Source organism: Cajanus cajan, chromosome 7, assembly GCF_000230855.2.
Source record: "Cajanus cajan strain Asha chromosome 7, NIPB_CcT2T_4, whole genome shotgun sequence".
NCBI classification, from domain to species: Eukaryota; Viridiplantae; Streptophyta; class Magnoliopsida; order Fabales; family Fabaceae; genus Cajanus; species Cajanus cajan.
Genome location: NC_138523.1, coordinates 29,278,274 through 29,293,329, shown reverse-complemented (window position 1 = coordinate 29,293,329; position 15,056 = coordinate 29,278,274).

The window sequence follows — 15,056 nt, the reverse complement described above, 5'->3', positions numbered from 1 at the left end:
ATACTCAAGAAGAGGGTTAAAACTCAGTGTAAAAGTGTAGAATGACGTCCAATTGACGTCATATTTATAGGGATGAGGCGCAATACGGCCTCTGGGGGTCAATACGGTCCGTATTGAAGTTTTGAACTACAATACGGCCGTATTGAATTCAGTACGGCCGTATTGAAGTTCAAAAAACCTCAATACGGCCGTATTGAGTTCAATGCAGCCGTATTGAAGTTCAGTGCAGCCGTATTGAGTTCAGTGCAGCCGTATTGAAGTTCAGAAACTTCAATACGGCCGTATTGAGTTCAGTGCGGCCGTATTGTGGTTTAAAATGTTCAATACGGCCGTATTGAACTTTCGGGAGGCCGTATTGGGCTTCATTCCCTCCACTTTCTTATTTTTTGCTACTCTAAGACCTCTAAAGCTACAGATTGTCATCCTAGGGTCTTCCAGGGTCTTCCAGGAGTCCTTCCGGCTGACTTTCCTTTGGTCTTCGAGAGTCTTCAAGCTTTATTTCCGACCTGGACAATTTTAGGGGTCTACATCTGCCCCCCCTTTACTTAGTCGGACGGCCTTTTGGTGTACCGGCTGACAAGTAAAGGAGTTGACCCAATTGTCCGGGTGATGTGCCAACCTTCTGACTTGTAGCGTCTTCCGGTGGAAAATTGTTGAGTAGCCTCTCCAGGTTGTTTGCATACCTCGGCGCTTCTGACAACCTCGGTAGCTAAGTTTACCCTCTCCAGGGTCAACTTCACTCGACGCCCGAGCCGGAAGTTGAACACCAATGTGCCTCTGACGACGCTGATGGTTGAGTACTATCTCTCCAGACCTTGAGTACCGTCTCTCCAGACTCTGAGTACCGTCTCTCCAGACTTTGAGTACCGTCTCTCCAGACTTTGAGTACCGTCTCTCCAGACTTTGAGTACCGTCTCTCCAGACTTTTGAGTACCGTCTCTCCAGACTTTGAGTACCGTCTCTCCAGACTTTGAGTACCGTCTCTCCAGACTTTGAGTACCGTCTCTCCAGACTCTGAGTACCGTCTCTCCAGACTTTGAGTACCGTCTCTCCAGACTTTGAGTACCGTCTCTCCAGACTCTGAGTACCGCCTCTCCAGACTCTGAGTACCGTCTCTCCAGACTCTGAGTACCGTCTCTCCAGACTTTTGAGTACCGTCTCTCCAGACTTTGAGTACCGTCTCTCCAGACTTTGAGTACCATCTCTCCAGACTTTGAGTACCGTCTCTCCAGACTTTGAGTACCGTCTCTCCAGACTTTGAGTACCGTCTCTCCAGACTTTGAGTACCGTCTCTCCAGACTTTGCTTCGGTTGTCTCTGACGACCTAGGCAACTGAGTTTGCCCTCTCCAGGGTCTGCGTCCGTGTCTTCTGATCACTTCGGCAATGCGAGTTTACCCTCTCCAGGGATCTGAGATGATTTTTTGTCTCCACAGTCCACTATGCTGCTTCGATGGTTTTTCTGATTTTGTGCCACTGAGGGCTGGATAACGCAGGGATCCGTCTAGGGGATGTGCAGTCATTCATAGGTTCTTGTGCCCCAACTTGCATTTGCATAGTTGGTACCCATGGGGAATTTCTGACTCCTTGGGGTGTAGACACAGATGCTCTTCTTGAATTGAGCGATGCCTTATGTTTGGCTGACGTCCTTTGACGTTGGTGGAGTATCCCGGTTATCCTTATTCGGGTGTCTCTCTTTGATTTTCTGATTTTGTAGCCTCTGTGTAGGCTATTATCCACTGGGGGATTCTGGATGTTGATTTTGATTTTGTCTCCACAGTCCACGATGCTGCTTTGACGATTGTTTTTGATTTTTGTGCCACTGAGGTCTGGATAACGCAGGGATCCGTCTAGGGGATGTGCAGTTACTCATAGGTTCTTGTGTCCCAACTTTCCTTTGCATAGTTGGTGCCCATTGAGGAATTTCTTTTCCCTGGGGTGTAGACACGAAGATGCTCTTTCTGAGATGAGCGGTGCCTTATGATTGGCTGACGTCCTTTCGACGATGGTGGAGTATCCCGGTTATCCTTATTCGGGTGACTCTTTTCGTTTTTCTGGTTTTGTTGCCTCTGCGTAGGCTGTTATCCACTAGGGGATTCTGTCGTTCAATTCTTGACTGGCCTCTTCTGTTAGGCAAATCATCTTGATGTTCGGTGTTTGGCTGGATGCCGAATTCCGCTTGGGGAATATATATATATATATATTTTTTTTTTCTCCTTTTGTAGGGGTGCCTCTTGAGTAGGCGACTGGGGATTTGGGGATCTTATGTATCCCAGAGTATTATTTAGGAAGCCTCTGCAGGCTTAGCCTCACTCAGCGCTTGAGTCAGAGAGCTATCTTCCACTGAGGAAGTTTCAAGTCCTTTGACTGAATATTTTGCTTGGATGATCGCACTTCCATTGGGGATTTTGACGATCTTTGCTTTGATAGCTCTCGCTGGGGATTTGTTCCATGAGCTTAAGCTGAGGTTTCTCTGGGGAGTATTATTTCTGCGAGCCTCTCCAGGCTCAGTTATTCTGAGAGAGTATTATTTCGGCGAGCCTCTCCAGGCTCAATTATTCTAAGAGGGAGTATTGTTTCTGCAAGCCTCTCCAGGCTCAGTTATTCTGAGAGAGTATTATTTCAGCAAGCCTCTCCAGGCTCAATTATTCTGAAGGAGTATTATTTCGGCAAGCCTCTCCAGGCTCAGTTATTCTGAAGGAGTATTATTTCGGCAAGCCTCTCCAGGCTCAATTATTCTGTATGAAGAATTGGTTTTTTGTTCAGCCCAAGAATGCGAGCTGAGACGTCTTTTGGAGAGTATTATTTCGGCAAGCCTCTCCAGGCTTAATTATTTTGTGGGAGTATTATTTCAGCAAGCCTCTCCAGGCTCAGTTATTCTGTGGGAGTATTATTTCGGCAAGCCTCTCCAGGCTCAGTTATTCTGTATGAGTATTATTTCTGCATTTTGTTTGCTGCTGTCATACACAAGCAATTTTTCTATTTTTTCTATTTTATGCGACTGCCTCATGATGAGGTCTTTGAATGTGCAATTAATGTGCGTGATGCACAAAATGCAAGTTTAATTATTTTATTTTTGGAAAAAATGAATGGCTCCCCCTATCCTCTTCTTCTTGGAGGAATTTTGTCATTGACGTGAGGGAGGATTTATGTTATTGCCAATACGGCCGTTATTCATTTCAGTATGCCCGTATTGAATTGAAAATTTGTTCATAACCCTAATTTTGGTACGGGCATACTGAACATGATACGGGCGTATTGTTTTTCTGAAGTTTATATTTTTTGTTTTTTTCAATAAACAGAGAATAAGTGATCTTCCATTACACCTATCATCTGTATGCATGTATGCAGTATGATGCACCTAATTCTATTTGATTCACTTTTCAAAAGAATTAACCGATGCGTTTCTCTGTTTGGATTTTTGCCATTCCTCTAGACGGGCTGTGTGCTGCCGATTTCTGTAACCGAGGAATGATGCATGTTATATTGAGATTTGGTGTCATCAACCAAATGATTTTCCTTTCCTTTAGAAGATGTGTCAACCCTCCTATTGACTACTATATCTCCATGTTTCCACTAGATTATTCAAAAATCGTTTGGGACAAGAGAGAAAAGAAGGAAAGGTTATATTTTTTTTTTCGAAAGTTTGTGTTTTAGAGGGGATTATTTATTTTTTGAAAAATGGATTTTGTAAGAATGGCTTGGCCAATGGTAGGCTTAAGTGTTTAGGCTTGTTTGATTAAACACTTATGAAGTTAAGCACGTCTTGGTTATTAACATTTGTGATTTGACAACTTGGATAGCTTTTCTTGAGCCCCTTTTGTTGAATTCAGTTGGTGGTACCATCATGGATTTATTCTGTTTTTCGATTGCCCTAACTTTTGCCTAAAACACCCATTTGTGGAGTTTTAGCGGGCTTTTGTTTTTGTTCATTATTTTGTAACCCTAATTTTTGCCTAGGTCACCCTTTTGTGGGATTCCTAGCGGGTCTTTTGCTCTTATTTTTGCGCAGTCCCCTTTTTGGGTTTCCTGCCGAGCTTTTTGTTTTTTAGGATTTTTGTCCTGAATGGATTTCTTTTTATCCATGACGGCACTTATTGAGGCCAAGGAAAGGTGCTCCAAGTTGTCACACACTTCCACATAAAAAAGATGCGGGTTTATTTTTATTAAGACGATTTTAACCTCATTTATGTTTATTCAAACAAGGTTAAATAATGCGGTCTAGAATTTTATTGTAAGCAAGAAAAGAAGCAATAAGAAATAATGAAGAATGATTTTATTATAATCATAGTGGAAACATGTGCCCTATCGAGGCTCGGGGGTCGGGCTGTCCCCGAGGAGTAATCTCTAATAGTCATCAGGTTTACACATCCCTATCGGAAGGAGGAGAGCACTTGATGACGACGACCGGCCTTGATGCTTGTGAACCGGCCTTCCTAAAGATCTGGCTTAAAGAACGTCGAGAAGGATCTTGATTCCTCTTCGTTCTTTGATCTTTAACAGGGTTGTATCCTAACCCTTGTTTCCCCGGATTATCCTTGATAATGGGTAGCTCCGGGATTCCTTGGGAGTCCTTGCCTAATCCTTGTCCTGGCAAGTATCCGTTCTTAGTGAGCATATGGGCTACCTTCTTCATTTCTCGGGGAAACGTCTCAACATTGGCAATTTCCAATGCTTGGAAGGCGGTTTCCAAAGCTTCCTCTGCTGCATCCACATAAGGTATGGTGGATGGCTTGCTGATGAGTATGTCATCTTCAGCTTGTACGGTCACCAGTTTGTCACCCACTATGAACTTGACTTTCTGGTGGAGCGTAGAGGGTACAGCTTTCGCATCATGAATCCAAGGTCGGCCGAGGAGACAGCTGTATGCAGGAGTAATATCCATTACTTGGAATTCGACATTAAAGATAGTGGGCCCAATTTGGATTGGAAGACTGATTTCTCCCACCACTTCTCTTTTAGAGCCGTCGAAAGCTCGAACGATCATGTTGCTCGGGCGCATTTGGACTTCCTTGATTGTCATTTGGTCGAACGTTCTCTTTGGCATTACGTTCAAGGAAGATCCATTATCCACCAAGACCTTTGCGATGTTATACTCCTTGCACTTTACAGAGATGTGCAAGGGCTTGTTGTGGTTCGGTCCCTCAGCGGGGATCTCTTCATCGGTGAAAGAGAGGTGATCATTAGCCGTGATGTGACTAACAATCCCCTCAAATTTGTCTTGGGAGATAGTATGCGACACATATGCCTCGTTCAAGACTTTCAACAGAGCTTGCCGATGCGGTTCGGAGCTTAGGATCAACGACAACAAAGTGATCTTTGCTGGTGTCTTGTGAAGTTGATCCACAATGGAGTACTCGCTCTGTCGGATAAACTTTAACAGCTCGTCTGTCTCCTTCTCGGATTCTTTTTCCTCGGTTTTCTTTTCTTCTTTTTCTTTATTCTTGGGGGCTTTATCATGAAGATCTTCGGGAGTGTAGATCCTGCCACTCCTAGTCATGCCCCCAAGTCCAGCGATGTTGGAAATATCGTTGTCGGCAGAAGAATGGATGTCGTATATCCATGGCACAGCCTTATTTGATTCGTAGGGAAAAGGCCTTGGAGAGATGATCCTTAACGGCGTTGGACCTTCCCCTTTGTTTGTCTTGATTACCAACAACGGAGTTGACGTATGCTCGCTTGGCGCGGTTGTTGGCTTACACTTAATAACAAATGGCGTGCAATCCATCTTGAACATACGCATCGATTATTTCTTTCTTTTTATTAATGTTTATTAATGATTTATTGGGAGGGATGTATTAAATGCAAACCTAGATCCCTCCATGATCTTTGATAAGAATGCATGACATGAGATGATGACGTTGAATATGCATGCATTGTGTTTATTCAACTAAACATTATCATGTTTTTTAGGATGTCCCTAAGATGATGCATGATATTGCTTGGTTTGGATAAATAATATTTTTCTTTATTTTTCTTTTGGGTATTTTTTGTATTTTTTGGGTGAAAAGGGAAACTACCTATATGAATGTGATGAAGGTAGATGTTAACACCATATAATGGAAGATTCTTATTCCTATTTATTCTTATTTTTTTTTTAAAGAATAGGAATGTTGTATGTTTAAAGAAATGCAATGTATGCTCAAACAATTTCACATAATCAATGCACAAACAATTCACTCATCCACGAACAGTCACGAGCGAATCACGAGGTAGGGGTATCCTGCAGAAAAGTGCATATTCAAGGTGGATCTAACTGTTCTCACCGGTCTGAGGCCCCCAAGGTGCCCCCATTATAGGGACCCAATTCCTCTCGTCGTAAGCCGATGGAAAGCTCCAACGCACTGTCGGACTCGAGTTCATGGTTATCACCTTGAGTGATGCTTTCCGACAACGGTCTACGGGCACCTATAGACCCATTCGACAACCGGCTGTACTAACATCCACTCCCTATGGCTTACCACTCATGCCCCCGGGTATAGAGGGAACTGTTGTGTGCAAAGGTTTGTGTGCAGTTTTTATTTCAAACAATTGCGTAAAATTAAACATACAACAGTTATTAAAGCCATATAAATAAAGCATGTTATCATACAAACAAGGGGTAATAAAGTAATTTTAACTATTATTTGTTAAAAATAAACTGTCACTAAATGGGACTGACTCTCGAGGCTTCCCCAGTGGAGTCGCCATCTGTCGCCACCGGCCCGAAACGGGCTTTCGGCATTCGCGATGGATGGTTGGACTCTTTTATTTGTTTAAAAATATGGATTGCTAGAATGACTTATTCTCAAACTGAGACCTTGTCAAACGAGCAATTTTATTAAAAGGCTCACCAATCCATGTTAATCCCAAGCGGGACCCTCCATGGATTAGCGGTTTTCATAAAAAGGAAGGGTTCATGGAGTCGCCACCAATGTTTTACTCAAAACATTGGAAAAAGAAGTTTAAGGCAATCGATTCAAAAATCGACTTCGCCCATGACAACCAGAGTCGGGTAAGGGAGTCGGTTACGCGTGGGGAAGGTGTTAGCACCCCACAGCGCCCCTTTCGGGTTCCCTATGACAGATTGTTTCTAAAAATAATAGTGCAAAATTACTAAATTACCCCTATTTATTCTAAACAATTATAACTTAACTATCTACATGATGACAGTTAAATATACACACAGAAAGCGGTAAAAGGAAGGTCTTAAGAAGAAACCTTTGAAGCGTGCTTTTATATTCAAGTAAAACTAGGAAGCTTTTTGGCGTTCCCTCGCTCTACAAGCCCGCTCGCTCCCTCCTAGAAAATTTTAACTATGGAAATCCGGAGGATTTCCCTTCGACTCAGTTCGAGACTCAAGCAAAAAGCTCAGAACTCGAGAACTTTGTCGGATCAACTCTCCGAGTGATTTCTAGGCAGAGCACTGCTCAAAAAAACCCAGAATACTCAAGAAGAGGGTTAAAACTCAGTGTAAAAGTGTAGAATGACGTCCAATTGACGTCATATTTATAGGGATGAGGCGCAATACGGCCTCTCGGGGTCAATACGGTCCGTATTGAAGTTTTGAACTACAATACGGCCGTATTGAATTCAGTACGGCCGTATTGAAGTTCAAAAAACCTCAATACGGCCGTATTGAGTTCAATGCAGCCGTATTGAAGTTCAGTGCAGCCGTATTGAGTTCAGTGCAGCCGTATTGAAGTTCAGAAACTTCAATACGGCCGTATTGAGTTCAGTGCGGCCGTATTGTGGTTTAAAATGTTCAATACGGCCGTACTGAACTTTCGGGAGGCCGTATTGGGCTTCATTCCCTCCACTTTCTTATTTTTTGCTACTCTAAGACCTCTAAACCTACAGATTGTCATCCTAGGGTCTTCCAGGGTCTTCCAGGAGTCCTTCCGGCTGACTTTCCTTTGGTCTTCGAGAGTCTTCAAGCTTTATTTCCGACCCGGACAATTTTAGGGGTCTACAATCAATGGATTGAGGAGATGGAGAAAATCTTTATGGTGATGCATTGTCCTGAGGAAAGGAAGCTAGTTTATGCTGTTTATATGTTGGTGGGTGAGGCTAGTTTCTGGGGGAAAGGTGCTCAAGCTATGATGGAAGCTAGAGGGGAGGTGATAAATTGGAAAAATTTCAAAAAGGTATTCCTAGAGAAATATTTTCCAGATAGCGCCAGATATGCTAAGGAAGCTGAATTTTTGAGATTGCAACAAGGAAATATGTCAGTACAAGAGTATGTGGTCAAGTTTGAACACTTGGCTAGGTATTATTCTCAAGCTATCACTGAAGCCTGGAGATGCAGGAAGTTTAGTGAGGGTCTAAGATTTGAGCTGAAAAAGACTATTGTCCCTATGGAAATTATGGAGTTCCCAGTTCTAGTTGAAAAGGCAAAAACAGTTGAGAGATTTGAAGGAGGAAATAGAGTGGCAAAGGGTCTAGAGGGATCATCTGGATTTGGGAGGGGGAAACATCCTCAAAAGAGACCATCTCAGTTTCAAATTGGAAATGCTAATAAGAAACCGATGGGGACTACTACCACAAGAGATGTTCAGAGTATTAGATGTTATATCTGTGGAGGCCCACATATGATGAAGGACTGTCCTACAAAGAACTATACGTGTTTTAAATGTGGCAAGGTGGGTCACATGGCTAAAGATTGCAATGTCAAAAATATTCCAGCTAGAGAGAACCAGAAAGTGGATCGGCCTACTGCAGCAGGTCGTGTCTTTGCTTTAACAGGTGCTGAAGCTGAAACGACATCTGAGCTGGTAAAGGGAAAGGGCAAAGCTGATGGTAATGATATTTCTATTTTATTTGATTCTGGTGCTTCACATTCTTTTATTTCTTATGAATGCGTGGCAAGGTTAAATTTAGTTGTGAGTTCCTTGTGTGTGGATCTAGTTGTTTCTACCCCAGCTTCAGGGTCTATTTTGACTTTTGAGGTTTGTTTGAGATGTCCAGTGGAGGTGGAAGGGCGTTGTTATAAAGTGAATTTGTTTTGTTTACCTCTATCCGATTTGGATGTGATTTTAGGGATGGATTGGCTTTCTGCCAATAGGATTTTGATAGATTGTTCAGAGAAGAAATTAATCTTTCCTACTGATGAACATGAGAGATTTATTTCTAATAGACAGGTGGATGGGTTGTTGAAGGATGGAGCTCTTGGGTTTATGATCTTATCTTTTATTAGTGTAGAGAATGAAAAGTTGTTGAATAGTATTGATGTTGTTAGAGAATTTCCAGAGGTTTTTCCGGATGATGTTCCGGGATTACCACCAAAGCGAGAGTTAGAGTTTAGTATTGATCTTATACCAGGGGCGGGACCAGTGTCCATTTCTCCTTATAGAATGGCACCAGCGGAGTTATCTGAATTGAAGAAGCAGGTTGAAGAACTTTTGGAGAAGTAGATGATCAGACCTAGTGTATCTCCGTGGGGAGCACCAGTGTTATTGGTAAAGAAGAAGGATGGTGGTGTGAGGTTATGTGTGGATTACAGGCAGTTAAATAAATTGACAATCAAGAATAAATATCCATTGCCAAGAATAGATGATTTGATGGATCAGTTAAGGGGAGCTACTATTTTCTCCAAGATTGATTTGAGATCTGGATATCACCAAATTCGGGTAAAGGAGGAGGACATACCAAAGACTGCTTTCAGGACTCGGTATGGCCATTATGAGTATGTTGTCATGCCTTTTGGAGTGACGAATGCTCCAGCTATTTTCATGGATTATATGAACAGGATTTTCAGACCCTTTCTGGATAAGTTTGTGGTGGTGTTTATTGATGATATTCTGGTTTATTCTAGATCTATGGAGGAACATAGAGAACATTTGAGGATAGTTTTGCAGGTATTGAAGGAGAAACAGTTATTTGCAAAGTTGTCAAAATGTGAGTTTTGGTTATCTGAAGTTAAGTTCTTGGGTCATGTGATTTTTGCACAAGGAATTGCAGTTGATCCTACTAAGGTGGAAGCGATTTTGAGGTGGGAGCGTCCAAAATCAGTTACTGAAATTAGAGGTTTTGTGGGATTGGCTGGCTATTATAGAAGATTCATAGAAGGATTTTCTAAAATAGTTATGCCTTTGACACAGCTAACCAGGAAGGATCATCCTTTTATATGGACGGAGGAGTGTGAAAGGATTTTTCAAGAGTTAAAGGAAAAGTTGACTTCGTCTCCAGTGTTGATTCTGCCAGATCCTAATAAATCTTTTGAGGTTTATTGTGATGCATCTCATCAAGGTTTAGGATGTGTTCTTATGCAAGATAGACAGGTTGTGGCTTATGCATCTAGGCAGTTAAAGACTCATGAACGAAATTATCCTACGCATGATCTAGAGTTGGCTGCGGTGGTTTTTGCTTTGAAGATTTGGAGACATTATCTCTATGGAGCAAAGTTTGATGTGTTTAGTGATCATAAGAGTTTGAAATATTTGTTTGATCAGAAAGAGTTAAATATGAGGCAAATGAGGTGGATTGAGTTTTTGAAAGATTATGACTCAGTTAATGTACCATCCAGGTAAAGCAAATGTGGTGGCAGATGCTTTGAGTAGAAAATCTTTTCATATGTCTTACATGATGGTTAAAGAGATGGAGTTAGTAGAGAAATTCAGGGATATGAATCTTAATGTTGTGATTGCCTCAGATTTTATTAGTTGTGGTATGACTACCATTACTAGTGATTTCTTGGAGATGGTGAAACAAAAACAAGTTCAGGATACGAGATTGAATAAGGTTAGAGAGTTGTTGGGTTCTGAGAAAGCTGAAGGATTTGAACAAGATATGGATGGAATCTTGAGGTACAAGGGTAGAATTTGTATTCCACAAGATGAGGAGTTGAAGAAGTTGATACTTGAGGAAGGTCATAAAAGTAAGTTGAGTGTACATCCGGGTATGACAAAAATGTATCAAGATTTGAAGAAAATGTTTTGGTGGAATGGTATGAAGAGGGAGATAGCTGAGTATGTTGCATCTTGCATTGTGTGTCAAAAAGCTAAAGTAGAACATAAAAAACCAGGAGGTTTGTTACAAATGATGGAAGTGCCAGAATGGAAATGGGATAGTATAACCATGGATTTTGTTGTTGGATTACCAAGATCTGCTAAGAATTGTGATTCTATTTGGGTGATCGTGGATAGATTAACTAAGTGTGCTCATTTCCTTCCAATGAATATAAAGTGGTCCTTGGAAAAGTTAACTCAATTGTATATTAAGGAGATTGTTAGATTACATGGTGTACCCTCCAGTATCATCTCTGATAGGGATCCTCGTTTTACATCCCGATTTTGGCAAAGTTTGCATCAAGCGTTAGGGACTAAGTTGAGGCTCAGTTCTGCTTATCACCCACAAACTGATGGGCAGTCTGAGAGGACTATCCAATCTTTGGAGGACTTGTTGAGGGCTTGTATTTTGGATCATCTAGGGAATTGGGAAGAGATGTTGCCTTTGGTCGAGTTCACTTATAATAACAGTTTTCATGCAAGTATAGGAATGGCACCATTTGAGGCTCTGTATGGGAGGAAATGTCGAACACCTTTGTGTTGGTTTAAAGAGGGAGAATCAGTGATGGTGGGGCCAGAGATCATCTTACAGACTACTGAAAAGGTGAAACAAATTCAGGAAAGAATGAGAGCTGCTCAGAGTCGGCAAAAGTCTTATGCAGACAAAAGGAGGAAACCTTTGGAGTTTTCAGAAGGAGAACATGTGTTTTTGAAAGTAACTCCTACCACAGGTGTGGGAAGAGCTATCAAAGCTAAGAAGTTGAATCCTAAGTTTATTGGGCCGTATCAAATTCTCAAGAGGATTGGACCAGTGGCATATCAGAATGCATTACCTCCATTCCTTTCTAATCTGCATGATGTGTTCCATGTTTCACAACTGAGGAAATATATTCACGATCCAAGTCATGTCTTGGAATCAGAGGCAGTACAAGTTAAGGAGAATTTAACTTTTGAGAAACAGCCAGTTTCAGTGGCAGATAAGAAAGTTAAACAGTTGCGAGGTAAATCTATCAATTTGGTGAAAGTTATTTGGGATGAGATTACTAATGAAGCTACTTGGGAGTTGGAGGAAAGGATGAAGGATCAATACCCATATCTCTTTTAGAGTAAGTGAATTTTCGAGGACGAAAATTTTTGTTGTTGGAGAGAATTGTAATACCCATTTTTTTTATTATTATTAATTATCAATGGCATTTTCGTAAATTTTATAAAGGTATAGGGGTATTCTTGTAATTTTATTACTGATGGCATTTTCGCAATTTTAAAAAAAAAATTAAGGGGTGTTTTGGTAACTTGGAATGGGCCGTTCCAAAAGCAAAACGGGCCGTTCCAAGCTTAAAAATTATACTAAATTTTTTTAGTGAGAACGGGCCCAAACGGGCCGTTCCAAAAGGAGAACAGGTCGTTCTGGTTTTGGAACGAGCCGTTCTGGAGGGAGAACGGGCCGTTCTGGAGGGAGAACGGGCCGTTCCGGAGGGAGAACGGGCCGTTCTGGATGAGTCTCGGAACGGGCCGTTCTGATTTTAGAACGGGTCGTTCTGCTTTTTGGGAACGGGCCGTTCCGATTTTGGAACGGGCCGTTCCAGTTTAAAAATTTGCGTACATTTGAAAGATTCGGAACGGGCCGTTCCGAATTCAATACGGGCCGTTCCGGGTGACTCTGGTCGCCTATAAATAGGGGCCAGGGGGGGTGAAAAAAAAATATACGGAGGGAAGTGAAAATCTTAGAGAGAGAGAAAGAGAAGAGAGAGAGAGAGAAAGAGAAGGGAGAGAGAGAGAGAAAGAAAAGAAAAGAGGAGAGAGAAAGAGGAATCCAGTAGAGGAGGTTCTGCCAGGGGAGAGAAAAGAGGAGGGAGAAGAGGAGATTCTGCCCGAGTTTCGGTTCTTGTTTAAGCAAGAAAGAGGAGAAGGTTCTGCCCGAGTTTCAGTTCAGGTTTATCCAAGTAAGGGTAGTGCTTATAAAATTAATCTAGTGTGTATGAGCATGATAGGAATAGTATAATTTTAATATGCTATTTTATGTGGAGATTTTCATTTCACATAATATAATTTGGATCAATTGATGGTTGTTTTGGATATTTAATTATTTATATTATTATTATATTGACAAATTGGCATGGTTATGGTTATGTTTAATTATGGAATATGCTATGTGTATGTGGTTTGGAAAAGTAAATAGGACTTAAAGGAGTAAGGTTATGGTATGGATTAGATCTCTTGGTGAGATCAGGATATAATCTTTGGAAAAATATGGAATTTGGGAATCCCATGGTGAGGATTCCAATGTGAAACTTTTCCAAAGGTTATATAATAAACCACTTCAGATGTTAGGTGGATTCTGAAGTACTCCTCTAAGTATTCTATTTGCTACCGGTATGGGTCTAGGCCGAGTCATACCGATGGTTGAGGTGGCCCCACCAGGGTTACGTGACGACGTAATCCAACTGTATATTTTCCATGAGAGGTTAGGCGTGGGACATGGGTTGCTGACATGTTTCACCGTATCAACACTTGGTTTGGATGGTGTTGAGGCCAACATTTGGTTTGGATGTGTTGGTTACATCATGGATTATACAGTGGTGTGACTTTGTTTTGGATATGGAATATGTATACATATGGTATGGATTGTATACATTGGTTATGGATTATTTTATTATCATAAAATATGTATACATTGGCATGGACGTGTATACATTATATTTTGGGTTGGTCTATATTTAGCTTGAAAATGACTTGTTGGTCTGGATAAATATTGTGGATAAATATTTGTTTAATGATATTTTATTATGATGTACTATGATTGGTTTTATATGTGCTAACCCTTATATTTCCATGATGTGGACTGTGATGATCTCACTATGTGGGGGAGCAGATCAGGTATGAGGCTTTGGGATAACAAGGAGTCTTTTGGATAGCTGCTTTGAGAAGTGGCTAGGTTTAGAGCTTGACCAGCACCTAGGGTGTCTTATTTTGATGTTTTCATGACATTGTAATTATATTATCTTTTTGGATTACTGTATAACTTTACTAAGGATGATGACTCTGCTATAGAAGATTATATTATATATTTTGGAAACAATTTATATGTTATTGTATAATTACACTCTAGCGTAGCTGGCTTTTGCTCTATTTTCTTTATTTTATATTATTTTATTTTGGTTGGTTATTGATGTGACGGCCTAGGGTGGGTCGTTACACTAATCATCTAGAGCACCCCATAATACAAGGGTAAAAAGGGAAATACAAGGGAAAATAAATTCTAAGTCCTAAACACCCCAAAATACAAGGGTAAAATTGGAAATACAAGTAAAATAAATTCTATGATTAAAAAGAACTTAGGATCTAAGGTCCAAAAGTGGCCTCACTAACCCATTCCTCTTGCCTCCTTTAATATATCACCTCTTGGTCTTCTCGGCCTTAGTGTTATTCCATCATTTTCTTAGTGAACGAAGTGGAGAAGATTGGTAAGGGTATATATAGCCCATTTCGAGTGGAAGTTGATGGTGTTTTGTGGTTTCAGGATAGAATCTATGTGTCTAATAATCCCGAATTAAGAAAGATGATCTTAGAAGAAGACAATAAGAGTACTCTTAGTATTCACTTAGGAGTTATTAAGATGGATTAGGACCTTAGAAGGATGTATGAGAGTGGCGTAGCGGAAGCGTGATGGTCTAAGGTGAAGAAAGGGGTAGAGGAAGTTGTGGACTCGTGTGTAGTATTCCAGAAGTCTAAGGTGGAACATTAGAAAGTCAAATGTAGGAGACATCCATTTTTATTTGCCTCAAGTAATTTCGGGGACGAAATTTTTAAAAGGAGGAGAGAATTGTAACATCCTAAATTTTTCTACTAATACTACGAATAATTATTATTTATTTTTGTATTTATGAAAATTATTTCCTTATAATTATTTTGATTAATTAAATGGGTTTGATTGAATTTTTAAAGGTTTTTATTAATAATCATTTATGAAAATTATTTTGTATAATATTATTAATTATGATATTTTGTTATAATTATTATTTGAAGAAAATTATGTTTTAAATTGTATTGATATTTTATTTTCATTTGATATA